This window comes from Hyperolius riggenbachi, chromosome 5 (genome assembly GCF_040937935.1).
Source record: "Hyperolius riggenbachi isolate aHypRig1 chromosome 5, aHypRig1.pri, whole genome shotgun sequence".
NCBI lineage: Eukaryota > Metazoa > Chordata > Amphibia > Anura > Hyperoliidae > Hyperolius > Hyperolius riggenbachi.
In genome coordinates this window covers 199,699,058-199,713,924 of record NC_090650.1, presented here as the reverse complement: position 1 = coordinate 199,713,924, position 14,867 = coordinate 199,699,058, and the positions used below count along the sequence as shown (strand labels likewise).

The window sequence follows — 14,867 nt, the reverse complement described above, 5'->3', positions numbered from 1 at the left end:
TTCGCTTTAAGTTACAGTTAGCTCCGCCCTCACCCGGTCATTGCCACGCCCATTTTTTTGCCACGGCTTCTATCCACTATTTCTTCGCGCGCCGCAGGTTGTAGCCACGCCCATATTTGCGCGCCGCAGGTCATAGGGGGCCCACAATTACAATTTTGCACAGGGGCTCACTGCTGGCTGTGTCCGCCACTGAACTCATGTGACAGTCAGACAGTGACAAGAAAAGTCTGTCACACATGCACGCAATCAATAGGGTCGGGCAGATGACAGTCACAGATCACAACAGATGCTGGCCTGGCCTAGTGGCCTGTGAAGTAACTATTACACAGTAGTAGTGAAGCCTGCGGCACTAAATAAACTCACAGACTAGCAGTACAAATTAAGTAAACTAGTACGTAGGTAACAACTAACTATAACCCCTAGTAGTAGTGTAGTAGACCATAACAAACTCGTGTGACAGTCAGACAGTTACAATAAAAGTCTGTCACACATGGACAGAATCAATAGGGTCGGGCAGATGACAGTCACAGATCACAACAGATGCTGGCCTAGTGGCCACTGGCCTGTGAAGTAACTATTACACAGTAGTAGTGAAGCCTGCAGCACTAAATAAACTCACAGACTACAGCAGTACAAATTAAGTAAACTAGTACGTAGGTAACGACTAACTATAACCCCTAGTAGTAGTGTAGTAGTCGATAACTAACATGTGTGACAGACAGTGACAATAAAAGTCTGTCACACATGCACGCAATCAATAGGGTCGGGCAGATGACAGTCACAGATCACAACAGATGCTGGCCTGGCCTAGTGGCCTGTGAAGTAACTATTACACAGTAGTAGTGAAGCCTGCGGTACTAAATAAACTCACAGACTAGCAGTACAAATTAAGTAAACTAGTACGTAGGTAACAACTAACTATAACCCCTAGTAGTAGTGTAGTAGACCATAACAAACTCGTGTGACAGTCAGACAGTGACAATAAAATTCTGTCACACACGGACAGAATCAATAGGGTCGGGCAGATGACAGTCACAGATCACAACAGATGCTGGCCTAGTGGCCACTGGCCTGTGAAGTAACTATTACACAGTAGTAGTGAAGCCTGCAGCACTAAATAAACTCACAGACTACAGCAGTACAAATTAAGTAAACTAGTACGTAGGTAACGACTAACTATAACCCCTAGTAGTAGTGTAGTAGTCGATAACTAACATGTGTGACAGACAGTGACAATAAACGTCTGTCACACATGCACGCAATCAATAGGGTCGGGCAGATGACAGTCACAGCTCACAACAGATGCTGGCCTGGCCTAGTGGCCTGTGAAGTAACTATTACACAGTAGTAGTGAAGCCTGCGGCACTAAATAATATCACAGACTATAGCAATAGCAGTACAAATTAAGTAAACTAGTACGTAGGTAACAACTTATTATAACCCCTAGTAGTAGTGTAGTAGTCGATAACTAGCTCTGCGACAGACAGTGAGTGACAATAAAAGTCTGTCACACACGCACGCAATCAATAGGGTCGGGCAGATGACTGTCACAGATCACAACAGATGCTGGCCTTTACAGTAACTGGCACAGTACTGAAGCTAATAAACTCACAGACTAACAGTACAAATTAACTAAACTAGTACTAGTACACAACTAACTAGAATCCCTAACCTACCTAAGCTAGTAGGCTAAGGCTACCTAGGCTAGCAGGCCTAGCCTGCACACAGACCTAACACTAGCCTAGCACAGTATACAGTATATACACTACACTAGCTGACTGAACTATAACAATCAAAGCACTATCTATCTAAAACAATATAATATATGTGTAGAGAATGTGTTTAGGAGGTGAAATGCTGTGTTTACAAGGTGAAAAGCTCTTGCTAAGACACACAGCAGCACTGGAGATGCTCTCAGTACCGCAAAGTCACAAGCAAGTACGCGCTCCCTAAGATGGCCACCGCCTTATATAGAGGAGGGGAGGGACAGGCTCCCCTCCTCTGATTGGTTGCTAGGGCCTCGGCTGGGGGCCTTCTGATTGGCCCAATGACGTCATCCCCTGGACACCAAAGTCAAATTCGTGATCACGGCAGAATTTGAAAGTGACTATTCGGGTACATTCAAATTCGGGAGGAGTATCGATCTTCGAATTCGGATTTGAGTTCTGCAATCGTGAAAATCTACCTGTGATCACGGGTAAATTCGAATTTGCGATCTCTGGCGAGCAACCCTGTTGTTGACAATGGTTTAGACATTAATGGCTATATGTTATTTTGGTGGGTTATACAAGCTATACACTGACTTCTTTACATTGTATCAAAGTGTCATATCTTCTGTCCTTTGAAGAGCTATAATAATATATTTACAAACATGTGAGTGTACTCAGCTATGGGAAAAAGTGCTTTCTTTTGCCCATTGACTTCAATGGATTTGTTGAAAATTATTTTTCTTATGAATGCCCCTACTGTCAGGCTTACCAAATTTACTACACCCATGGATTGAATCTAAATGCTTGGAGAATTTGCACATATACAACTTGAATATGTGAAAACAAACAGACTGTACTATAACTTCACCATGTTCATAAAAATTAGTAGAAGGATGCTCGTTCCCTTATCTCGTGTTTTATGAATAGAGATTAAATAAGTTTAGCTTGGAGACAATATTTGGCTTATTAGAGGAAATGTGTCGCCATGTGATCCAGTACTGCAAGTTAATCATTTCCTGTTCTTATCACTAATATGCTTTTTATTTTTAGAATGTCAACTATTTGTTTGAAGTAAAACTTTCCTTTTGGTGAGACCTAAACAATCCATTCAGTTTAGCTTTACATATTGCAAAGTTTAAAGAGAACACTTGAAGTGCAGAATACGGAGGCTGCCATTGTCATTCTCTAATTAACAATGCTAGTTGCTTGACTTTTGTGCTGATGCTCTGCTTCTTCTAAGCATTATTTTGCCTTGGTTACCTTGTTTTTATAATGTTAAATACTTTCTACAATGATCTTAACAAATGCTCTCAAACTGGGGTTGTTACAACTGTCCCTAGTCACCAAATTATTGAATATTGAATATTTGATTTTTTTTGTCCTTTTTAGCCCCTTACACACTCCTAGGAGTTCTGGTTCACCACGTGCTTGCTGGGTAATCTGTAACTCTGGGTGTTCTACACCATAGAGCCACATTAACCCATTCCATGAACAGATGGGGATCAACCAGTCCACAACAGTCTGTATGCATGTTGGATAAGTGTGGCTCTGTAATATTAACAAGCTGACAAACCATTGCATTCCAGCGGTTCTGGAGGTGGTAGCTTTCAGGACAACAAAGGGATGATTTCCATATCCAGCAGTGATGCACTGTGACACCTCATATGCTCACTCCAACCTGAAACATCACAAATACCTTCTGTTTTAAGAAGGCAAAATTCTGTTTTACATAGTATTTAGTAAGTGAGTTTTTGGTCCTTTTCAGCCCCTTACACACTCCTACGAGTCCTGGTTCACCATGAGACTGCTGGGCAATCTGTAAGTATTAAAATAAGTGACAGTTTCTCCTGGTATTGAATAATTACTCTTACAGGAAGATGAAAATACATGGCTAGTCTGTACTACAAGTGGATTACAGATTCCGGGCATAAAAACAGTGCAATTTGTACCTACGGTCTCTTAAAAAGTAATAGTAAGCTAAAAATGTAAATAGTAAAGAAAATTCAACTGAATTAAATCACAAAAACAGATTTTTGCAGTGTGGTTACTTGATTATAAATATCTATGTAGCGCTGATTGAGCTTGATTCACTAAAGCGTGATAACTGCTATCACAGTAGTTATCAAGCGATCTGCCGCGTTTGAGCGCACACAGCGTTACTTTGCGTGATAAGCGATCACGTGCAGTTTTACGATTTAGTGAATCAAGCCCATTGACTTTTAGCTCCTTTCACACTTACCACATTTTCTTGCGTTGTGTACTCTTCACTGCCACAGCCCATCACGAGCACAATGTAAGTCTATGGGGACTTACACACTATGGCAACGTGGTGCGGTGTGTTGGAAGTAGCAAAATCGACGCAAGTCCGCCTCAAACTCTGCAGTGCCTTGCTGCATGATCTGTGCCTACTGCATGGATTATGCAGTAATGCAAGTCTATGGGAATACCATAAGTTTGAATTCCCAGTGCAGAGAGACAAAGATTCAGTGACGTACTTCCTGTCCAGCAGGGAGAATGTCCCGGGGGCGGGGGGGGGGGGGGGGATATGTATATTAACCTGTCGGCACACTCTGCCACAGGTTATTATGATGGGGAAAATGCTGTGGTGCGATCATCCTGCCCCAGGTTCTCCTGCCATAGGACAACAGCACCAGGTGTAAAAGTGGCCTTATAGAAACTGTTTTCAGAAAGTATAGCTATACATGAAGTGCCAGTGCAAGGTAGACCCTGTGACTGCACTTTATAATACATGTACAGAATGGGAGATGTAGTTATAGATGGGATGCACCTCCCTTCTCAGCAGAGGCCATGACTACTAGCAGCTTCATGCTCTTTGGCTAAACAGAACAGCTTTAGTGAGATGTCACATTTGATTGAAATAACCTATATTCTCAGTAGCTCTTGCACAGTACAATTGCTGGTTGCAGCATAGTCTCTCAGAGACTGCAGCAGCACTTCAATAGACTGTTAACATTCTAGACAAAAAAGCATATCCATGTTCTTGTACTAAAGTAGTTAATTTGTGATACCTCATCACCAGACTCAACATTTTCACTACATAAAATGTTACCTTTAGGCATATTTTATCTCATTTCTGTTAATGACTAGGGAATGTACATTATCTGATAATTCACTATTTATGAAATATTAAAAGATCATTACTGTTTACCGTTACATTCATAATGACCATTCACTGCACTGTTTATAAGATCATGTCTTATTTTTTTTATGGTGGGGGGATTCTTGTTAGCAGTCATTTCAACCATGCTGCAGGTCCTTTTGTTTGATTATTGTTATTTGCATGACTTCAGAACCTCCTTTCTGCAGGACCTTTTTTGTTTGGGGTCAGCCACTCATCAGCCTGTGTCTGCAGAGCGGATGGCAGTCAAGTTCCGGTGTGGCTTTTTGCCTCCACGTACAACATCCACAACACAGCATAATGTGGTCGTACCTGCATACTAGAACAGACATTGGGGAGCTTGGGGGCATGGCGCAAGAGACGAGGGAAGACCAGGTGTCTATGGTAAGATGGACCTTACCCCCAACTCTGTGTGCCTAAGAATGGTTGACATGCCACTTGACTTCACATGTCATCTCGGCTTACGTGGCCGTGATTTACAGCAGCGCTTGCGCAGTCGCAGTAAGGCCGACCCCGCAGTCGGCCTGAATACAGACACTGGAGACCAGGATAGCGTGGGGGTGCGGAGCGATCGGCGTGGGACAGTCGGCTGCAAGGGGCTGGAGAAAACCTCAGGTGAGAAAAGCCCACTTGGTCTATTTTTGCCTGATAACTCCTTTAAGGGATGATTTAAACTGAAAATTAAACTGTGAGACTTTGGGCTCGATCCAATTTCCTTTTCTCCCAGGTAATATTTTCCCATCAAATAAAATGCATTTTAAAGAAGAACTGTTGTGAAAATAATGTAATGAATAAAATTTCTTATTGTTTAAAATATTTATTTATAGATCATTTAGTCAATGTTTGCTCATTGTCACGGAACAGCCATGAGAAACGCAGGTGAATCGGGAAGATTCGCGCAGTCGATTTTCTGGTTGCTTCCCGGTTAGATTTGCGCAGTCAACTTAGCGATCAGAATTATATTTTTTCTTTTCCTGAAGTATGTTTGTTGACCAGTGAAGTTAATGTTTGTGTAATTAGCTGGTTCAAAATAAACTTACAGCTGAGTGTGTTCAACACCATTTGGCCTAACCTACTTTAGAAAGCAGGGAACCCAGAAAACAGTTCACACGTACCTGTCACAACTCTGACCAGGTAATTAACCTCCTCACAGTTACCTGTGAACGACAGCATACACAGGAATAGTCAGGAAAACCCACAGTAGGGGGCCTATTCAGAAACTGCAGAGTTAATAATTTTGGTGCAACCACTTTGGCTAGACTCAGGATTCTTGGTCTCTGTATGATTCCCCGAATCCACTGTGTATTAATCTGTTATCAGCGCAAATGTGGCATTTAGAGGTTTTGAATTACAGCGGCTGGCTGTGACTGGTGGCCACTTGCCTGACCTGAAACAAAGGACTTTTTCCATGTGCTCAGATTTCCCAGAAAGGACATATTTTCACCTGACCTTAAGTATACATATTTTCTTCCCTTTTTATTTTCATACTGCACTATTATTGACTCTAACATTGTTAGTTTTAATGATTTTCTGTAAATATTAATTATTTATATTGCATTTATAATAAATACTTCTAAAAAGTCATTTATTTGTTCAGCTACCCCTGCTATTCAGCCGCACAACCGAATTCTAGCTTCTTAAGAGTCGCTACTACTGGTGATAGCTAGATAAAATAGAGTGTGTTTTAACCGTTTTTATTTGCATCTATTAGTTAGGTCTCCTACCCTTCTGTAGGAGTGGTGGCAGTTATACCCTGAAATGGTGTGTAATTTGTATTACCGTAACTCACCAGCTGCCTTCTAGTTGGTCTGCTGCCAACATCCCGGCTGTTTCTGCGCACCGATTGCGACCAGAGATTGCATGGTCTGTGTGCTGAAACTGATTGGAAGGCATTGTGCGGTCCGACCACTAGGGGGCTTGTGACACCCATTGTAAAATCTTTCCTCTCACTGATTTACATAGCGAAATGTATCATTGGTGGTGACATCTTCAGTTCCACCAGGTGATCTGTACGGAATGTTCATTGGTGGTGACATCTTCAGTTCCACCAGGTGATCTGTACGGAATGTTCACTGCTAAAAGTTCTATGCACAGAGGGAGATACTGCTTGGCAGATAGGAAAAGCAGTTCTTTCCATCAATGCAACAAGATTCATAGACAGCAGACTGCCAGGACCATGGCCATGACATCACACTGTGTGTGTGTGTGGGGGGGGGGGGGGGTCATCACAATATCAGTCACACAGACATATCCCCCACCCGATGGAATGAAGTTCAATCCTGGGTTAAAGTTTTTCTTTAAGCCACCAACAAGCAAGAAAATATCCAGACAGTACTTTTTCACCTACATTTTGGTACTTTTTTACTTGCAGAGTTCAAAAGTTATTATAAAACATAAGAGGGGAAAAAATCTCTTAGTAGAAAACTTTATTCTATTTTACTAATATTCTATTTACCATTAGTACTATACATACAATTAACTATATCACAAGTTTGTTTGTTTTTTCAGTTCAGGTTTGCTTTAACTATGACTGTGAGAGTAGCATTATTTGTATACTTATACTTATTTTTATATCTTCACTACCATTATTTTTATCAGTTATAATATGTAGCATAGCTCCCAACTGCCCCTCTTTAGAAAAATGTGTAAGAACATAAACTTTGTTCCCATCTTTTAAATTATTATATTTCTTATTTTCACATGTTAACATGAAGGATAATGCTGTAATATGTACGAACAGAGGCGCCAAGCAGAGTAAAACAATGTTCTAAAAATGATAAAAAGAGGGAAGTCGAGGTGGACTTACCTCCCTCTGGTAGTGGACATATACTCAAATGCAGAGTAAAAATATATACAATTTATTCACAACTCCATAAAATCGCAACGCGTTTCGCGGTCAACGGTCCCGCTTCATCAGGCAGTATAGGAGCATATAAAACTGGTTCAGGTCCATAAAGCGTGTGAGCGCCTCTGTCACAGAGGAGCTCACACCACTTTATGGACCTGAACCAGTTTTATATGCTCCTACACTGCCTGAAGAAGCGGGACTGTTGACCGCGAAACGCGTTGCGATTTTATGGAGTTGTGAATAAATTGTATATATTTTTACTCTGCATTTGAGTATATGTCCACTACCAGAGGGAGGTAAGTCCACCTCGACTTCCCTATTTTTATCATTTTTAGAACATTGTTTTACTCTGCTTGGCGCCTCTGTTCGTACATATTACAGCACTATTAAGTCCACCCCTGGTGGAGGGGTTCTTTCCCCATTTTCCTATCTACAGAGAGCGACTTTTATACCTGAGTGGGGTCAGGTACTAATACTCCCCACCTGCCTGTCAAGTGGTTGCTTGATGGTAACCCACCTTTGTGAGTATAAGAACCTTTGACATTATTTTATATATTGAGCTTACCAGACAATTTTGCACTATTGGGCTCTCGGTGTCCTCTGTTTTGTTTTTACAAACATGAAGGATAATGAACCAGGTTAGAAAGGACCAGTGTGGTTTAAATAAAAAAAAAAAATTCTTATGAAATCTTTATGGTATGCGTGACTAGGGTTGTGCTGGGGGCATGATTAGAGGTGTGTCGGTGGCGTGATTAGGGGTGTGGCAGGGCTGGGACTTAAGTGTCCATCTTTCCTATCTCAAAAAGTTGGGAGGTATGCTAGAAAGCTTCAACTTTCTAGTGCTCTCCAAAGCTTCTCTCAGATTACCAGCACCCCACAACATGTCAACATGTGTAGGCTAGCCAGTTATGTCTCCTTTTACCACTATCAACTTTCAGAGACTGGAGCTGGGGATGGTCGCTGACACAGATTGCAGTACTGCTCTGAAACTGCTGGGGGCTTAAAGAGAAACTCCGACCAAGAATTGAACTTTATCCCAATCAGTAGCTGATACCCCCTTTTACATGAGAAATCTATTCCTTTTCACAAACAGACCATCAGGGGGCGCTGTATGACTGATATTGTGGTGAGCCCCTCTCACAAGAAACTCTGAGGACCATGGTACTCCTGGCAGTTTCCTGTCAGTGAACCTTGTTGCATTGTGGGAAATAACTTTTTACAGCTGTGTCCAACTTCCAAAAAAGCTTGGAGCAGCTACATCACCTGCCAACAGTAAAAATGTCACCATCTAATAAATGTAAGAATGTAAATCAGGAAGAGGAAAGATTTTACAATGTGTAAACACTGACTAAATCATTTATACATAATTATTGTAAAAATGAAGCACTTTTTTATTACATTATTTTCACGGGAGTTCCTCTTTAAGTGTAACTCATCACTCAGGCACAGGATTCAGCTATGAGGGCATAACTGTCTGCCCACAGCCAGCCCAAATTTGTGATGTAATTTTACAGTATGAGCTGCTGTATTCTTTTTTTTTTTTTAAATTGTCTCCTAGCTATGTTATGCTATAGCAATTAATCAAATATCATTTTTCACATGCCACCATATTTTGAATATTCTGAATATTTTGCATCAGGCTATAAAAGACCATTCAGACCTTCACCTCATAGCAATCCAAAGCCCATGCAGGGAAAACAACCTTATCAACTCTATTGGAAAAAAAAGAACAATTCTTTCTGCTGTGTGCAGCTCTCTTAATTTAAATGTCTTCTCTGAGGTGAAAAGTTTAATCAGAAGAGTGCAAATACTGCTGTGTGTATACTTTCCATATATATTCTCTTTCCTGCTTTCCTTACTGCACACCATCAAGTGAGTGGTAATTACTTTTTATTTCTGCTGGTCTGGTGGCTACATGCCTGTAGAATATATAAATACATTTTATTGTTTCATTTCTTTTGTTTCAAATGCTGACTGGCTGTCAAAGTAAGCACTCCAGATTCCTGTGTGTTGGTATCTACGGGCTCTTTCTTGCCAAGCTGCCAGTCTGGGGCGTCACACCTTACTGCCTTTAAAGATTGCCCTGCAGAGATGGAGGAAAACAGCAATTTTTGCATGATGCAGTCTGGCGGCCCCAGAGAATTGAAGTCAGAACTGGTGCCAAGCTTTACCCAGGAGAGCAAGTAGAGGCAAAACAGAAACCTGGGCCAAAAATAAAATAAAAAAAAAACACACAAAAAAAAACCTGGGAGTCCAGAGATCAGTAACAAAGGTATGGTGAAATGCAGCAAACACGTCTACTGGATAGCATTACTATTTATACACATATTTAGAACAGGAACCTAAGGAAAAGTCAGAGAGATGGGGTGCTTTTTTCTTCCTTTTTTGTGCCCTAAATTGTAGTAGACTGCAGAATGTAAATGAGACAATTATTACACCAATGCTCATCAAGCTGTGCTGGAAAGACTTCAATAGCCTGATGAATATGCATGCAAATTTGTTAATTAAGTTAATTATTCTGCTGAAAATTCATTTGTCTTCCAAGGACATTTTCCCAATGATTTTAACATGCTTGCACCATTAGTCATGCTCCATGCCATTTAACATTACTTTTGTCCACTTCTTTATTTTTATTAATTAAATAAAAATAGAATTTGAAGACAACAATATAATTTTAGCTAATAAATATACCCTCGGTTGAAAATTTGTAAATGATAAAACAGAGGTGTTTTATTTCTATGCTGGGATTCTGCACTATTCAATCAACTCAATATACATTACAAACACTGGACATTACTCCTGAATATACAATCAATAAATCAAAACACAAAAATGCATTATTTTTGATTATTCTATTTTCCCACCTGAAATGTATACAACAACTGTTGACAGTAAATTCAGTTTGGTAGGTTTTGAAGATAAATACTTTTTCCTGTTTTATTTTTAAATGAAAATAGTACATGGTGCACTTTTATACAGTACTTTACCATATTTTTCATTCTGCCTTAAAATTTAAAAGTCAGATGGTTATTTAATTATCCATTGGATGCAAGGTAATTTTTTTTTACCTCAGCTGTCACTCTGGGGTCCGGTGGGGTACATTGCATATTGAAGTGACAGTGTGGTAATGTCATTTTATATTCACTGCAGGGCACACAGGGAAGCATTTTCACAGGCTGCCCACAAGGTACTGAATTAAATGTAGCTTTTCCCAAGCATTCCCTGTGGCTGCATCATGTGATGTGTGATCTTGCTTGCAGGATCATTGGGAATACGATACATCACTCAGTGGCTGACAGGTGGCCTATAAAAATGCTTCCCTGCCCATTCCAAAATAATATAAAATTTACATGAGTATATGGGGCAGAAGAAATGCCATTCCATTATGCCACCAACTAAGAAGTGAAGTAAGAAGTTCTCTAAGGGCTGGAACCCACAGGAGCGCTTTTGGCAGCGTTTTGGCAGCACTGCGATACGCTAGCAGTTTGCCAAAACGCTGGGCTAATGTTAATGGATGGGGCAACTTCCACAGGAGCGTTTGCGTTTCTCAGAAACGCAAACGCAGGACGTGCAGCATTTTGGGAGCGTTAGCGCTTCAATGTAAAGTATTGAACCGCTAGCGGAAACGCTCAGCAAAACCTAAACTGAGCGGTTTTGCTAGCGTTTTGCGGTTCAGCACACTGTAACAAAATGAAAAATAATTCACAGGACCAATCAGGATAAAAACGCAAAACGCAAAACGCTAGGCACCCGCTGGGGAAAAAAATACAATGTTGCAAAACACGACCAAAAACGCGCATGAATCCGCTTGCAAACCGCTCAGACAAAACGCTAGCGGTTGCGTTTTGCGTTTGCGGTTTTCAGTGGGTTCCAGGCCTAAAAGTATGTGTCTTTCAATGCACACCCAGCGGTAATGTAGCCTAATAATGTGTACCTCAAACATAAAGGCACATTCAGACAATAAACTTTCAATGGATGAAATGATGGATAACATTTTTGTTGATGTCTGTACCGGCATCCTCTATCTTCTGCACCCGTCAAAATATAGTTGACAAGCGGTAGGTTGTGGTGGAATTTTCCTGATGATTGCTCTGTACCCAGCATTGATATGATCTTATGATATATTGTAATATATGTAATATCAAAAGTGCTACTCCAGACATTTTTTTTCTATTTACGGTACTTGTGGGTTACGTGGAAATTATTAGTACTAGTATTTGGGTTGTGGTTAATGAGATCTCTGTTCAGTTCCTGCTCAAATGACAAGTTTACTGAAACCAGAAGTGAGGTAAAATCTTTGCAGTGGAAATACATAAAAAAAAATAATAGTACAGTAAAAAATACCATGTTGGTTTTCAATGATGTCTGTGTATTCATCAAGAACATTTTTGTAACTTCTTTTCCCATTGACTGGGTCTCTGAGAACAGGAGGTAAGTGTAAAGCTCAACACACACCATACAATCTTGATTGTTCAATCTTACCACTTTCATGTAGTATAAGAGCTTATTCAATCAATCATTCAAGGTATTTTCAATCTGTTGGCCCTTATACTACATAGATTTGGTAAATCTGTACAACCAAGATTGTATGGTGTGTGTTGAGCTTTAATCTATTCATACTGAGAGCAATAACAACCTAATGGAAAACCAGCCAATATACAAATCAGGAATACAGATATGAGATTAGTTCCTCTTTCAGAGGCTATGGGAAAATATCATCACCCTTTTAAAGCAGAAATAAGGCTTTTAATCTCCAAGTATGAAATCATTCTTTTGAATAGATGTAATATTAGCAAGTGAATCTCTTATAACTAGAGTAAGATACAGCTGCTATAGGAGACATATTGATATCACACCATGCCCTAGTAACTATTACGCTAATGGATGCTGTCCAAAAATTGCCACAAACAATTTGGGATGGTGGCAGGAGTATTTCTATGATAACCAGCAGCACATAGATAACCCTATACTTTTCTGGGAAACTACAAAAGCAGTTCTAAGGGGCAGAATCACGACTTATCAAGCCACTAAAAAATGTGTTAAATAAACAGTATAAGAAAGTGTACAAGGAAATACAAAAAGGGGACACAGAGTGCCAAATATAGTGTACTAAGTAAGAACTGGCAATGAGTGGATATTGAAAAGCAAGTAGAATAATACTCACAAACCAGGGTCACCTTATAGGCAACCACTGTAAATGCAGGGGGGCAGATGAGACCTGTCCCCACTCAGGATTAAGAACTCGCTCTCTGTAGATCAGAAAAAGGGGTATTAGCACCCCTCTATTAAGGGTGGACTCAAATACTGTTTAAAGCAAAGAGAGGTGCCAGAAGAATAAACATAGCTAAGATAGTTAAAACATATCTACCTCCTCTATTTTTTTTACTATTTTAGCTATTTTTATTCTTCTGGCACCTCTGTTTACTTTGAACAGTATCAGGAAGTGGTACTCCAGGCAAAACAAGCTTATGCACAATACTAGAAAACTGTGATGGAGACGCCCAGTAAATGTAAGAAGAGGTAATCGCTTACCTCTCCAGATGATATGACACCAGCATTTAAAGGAAAAGCTTTTATTCACACAAAAACAGGTATGACAACGCGTTTCATGGGTACTTGTCTGCTTCCTCAGGTCAATTCAAAAAGATGTGCCTATATGAGAAGTAGCAGTGAGAGTATAACATATTTTATAACAGTAAACAGTTCATCTTCTTAAACACAATGTGGTATTTAAGGATACAATCCAGGCATGGAGGGCAATCAGGAAATCTTTACAATTGCAGTGCCTTGTATCCAAGTCCATGCCAATATGGGAAAACCCAAAATACCCCCCAAGCAATAGCATACAGCAACCAGCCTTCTCCAATTGGGATTGCAAGGGTCTTAAGCAGCCCATACACTCAGCCGATTTTCTGGCCGACCGATCGATCCCGATCGATCGATCGATCAATCGATTGCAAATCGGTTGGCCAATCGACCGATCGACGGCCGATTTCGATCGATTTCGATGGATTTCCATCGAACTTGCAGGGTGGAAAATTTAGGTCGATCTGATGAGATTGCTTATCAGTTTGCATTGGCCTTAATGGAAATCTGATGGCAAAAAAATGCCATCAGATCGAATTTCAATAGATTTCAAACTGAAATCTATTGGAATTCTATCCTGGTAAAAAATGTTCTAAAAACGCATCAGATAGATCATCAGATGCATTTCTTATCTATCTGTTGCCAATCTGACGAGTGTATGGGCACCTTTATACAATTAGGGTGTATGTTTCATTTAGATATAGACACTTGGCTGACCTTCACAGAATTGAGAAACAAGTTTGGGGTCTCAAGAGGGGACTTTCTAGCATATTTACAGATACAATCTATGGTAAAAGCCCACTTACAGGATATAAAAAATATTGCTGCTCCAAATGCATTTTATCAGTTGTTGTGTCCAAGGACACCACCAAGATCCTTATCAGAACTTTATGGTGGATTCAAAGAGCAGGCAACAAAAAATGCAAAGTTCATGTTAAGCAAGCCATGGAGGAAAGACAAACTGGGCAATATTCTTGCAGATAAGATGCTATCAGGCCACAAACTTTTCAAGAAACTGATTAAGTCTGAAATCTGGAGTACATTGAATCTCTTGCTAATACATAAAGCTAAGTGCGCATATAAAATAAAATATGCACAACCGCCTCAACAATACATGGGGCTTGATTCACTAACCGGCACTAAGTGTTAGCACCGGTGTGAAAAGCCCTTTTTGGCCGCTAGTATGCGCAAACCTACTCTTCACGTGGTCCCGTGCACTGCGCGCGCAGCGCGGGTGCGCCGATATTAGTGCGCATTGCGACATTAACGTTGCACCCACTGGCCCTTAAAAGTCGCACCTTATGCGATGAAAATGACACATCAGGTGCCCCCGAAGTGGCGCATCATAGCGCTGCTTAACGGGCACCCGATGCGTCATTTTCGTTGCATGGGGTGCGACTTTTAAAGACTAGCAATGCGCACTATTATCTGCGCTGCGCACAATGAGCGATATTATTTCAACTGTGTGGGCGCAAACCACCTAACGCCGTGGTTTGCGCGCACTAACAATTAGGGCACACTAACCGGCTTAGCGCCGGTTAGTGAATCAAGCCCATGGTGTCCTAAGTGTGAAGAACTGAACAGA

The 14,867-nt window shown here is 40.6% G+C and overlaps 1 long non-coding RNA gene across 2 annotated transcripts in view; it reads right to left on the bottom strand.

The window, feature by feature from the left end:
• LOC137517552 (uncharacterized) overlaps positions 1–14,867 on the bottom strand; it is a 220,283-nt gene that overhangs the window by 49,315 nt on the left and 156,101 nt on the right. The window contains exons 6-7 of one of the 2 annotated variants that reach the window (XR_011020565.1): positions 13,229–13,348; positions 9,570–9,779 (exon numbers count right to left, since the gene is read on the bottom strand). This is a non-coding gene — a long non-coding RNA (uncharacterized lncRNA). Of the gene's footprint in view, positions 1–9,569; positions 9,780–13,228; positions 13,349–14,867 lie in introns of those variants that run through there. The other variant, XR_011020566.1, reaches the window with a different exon arrangement.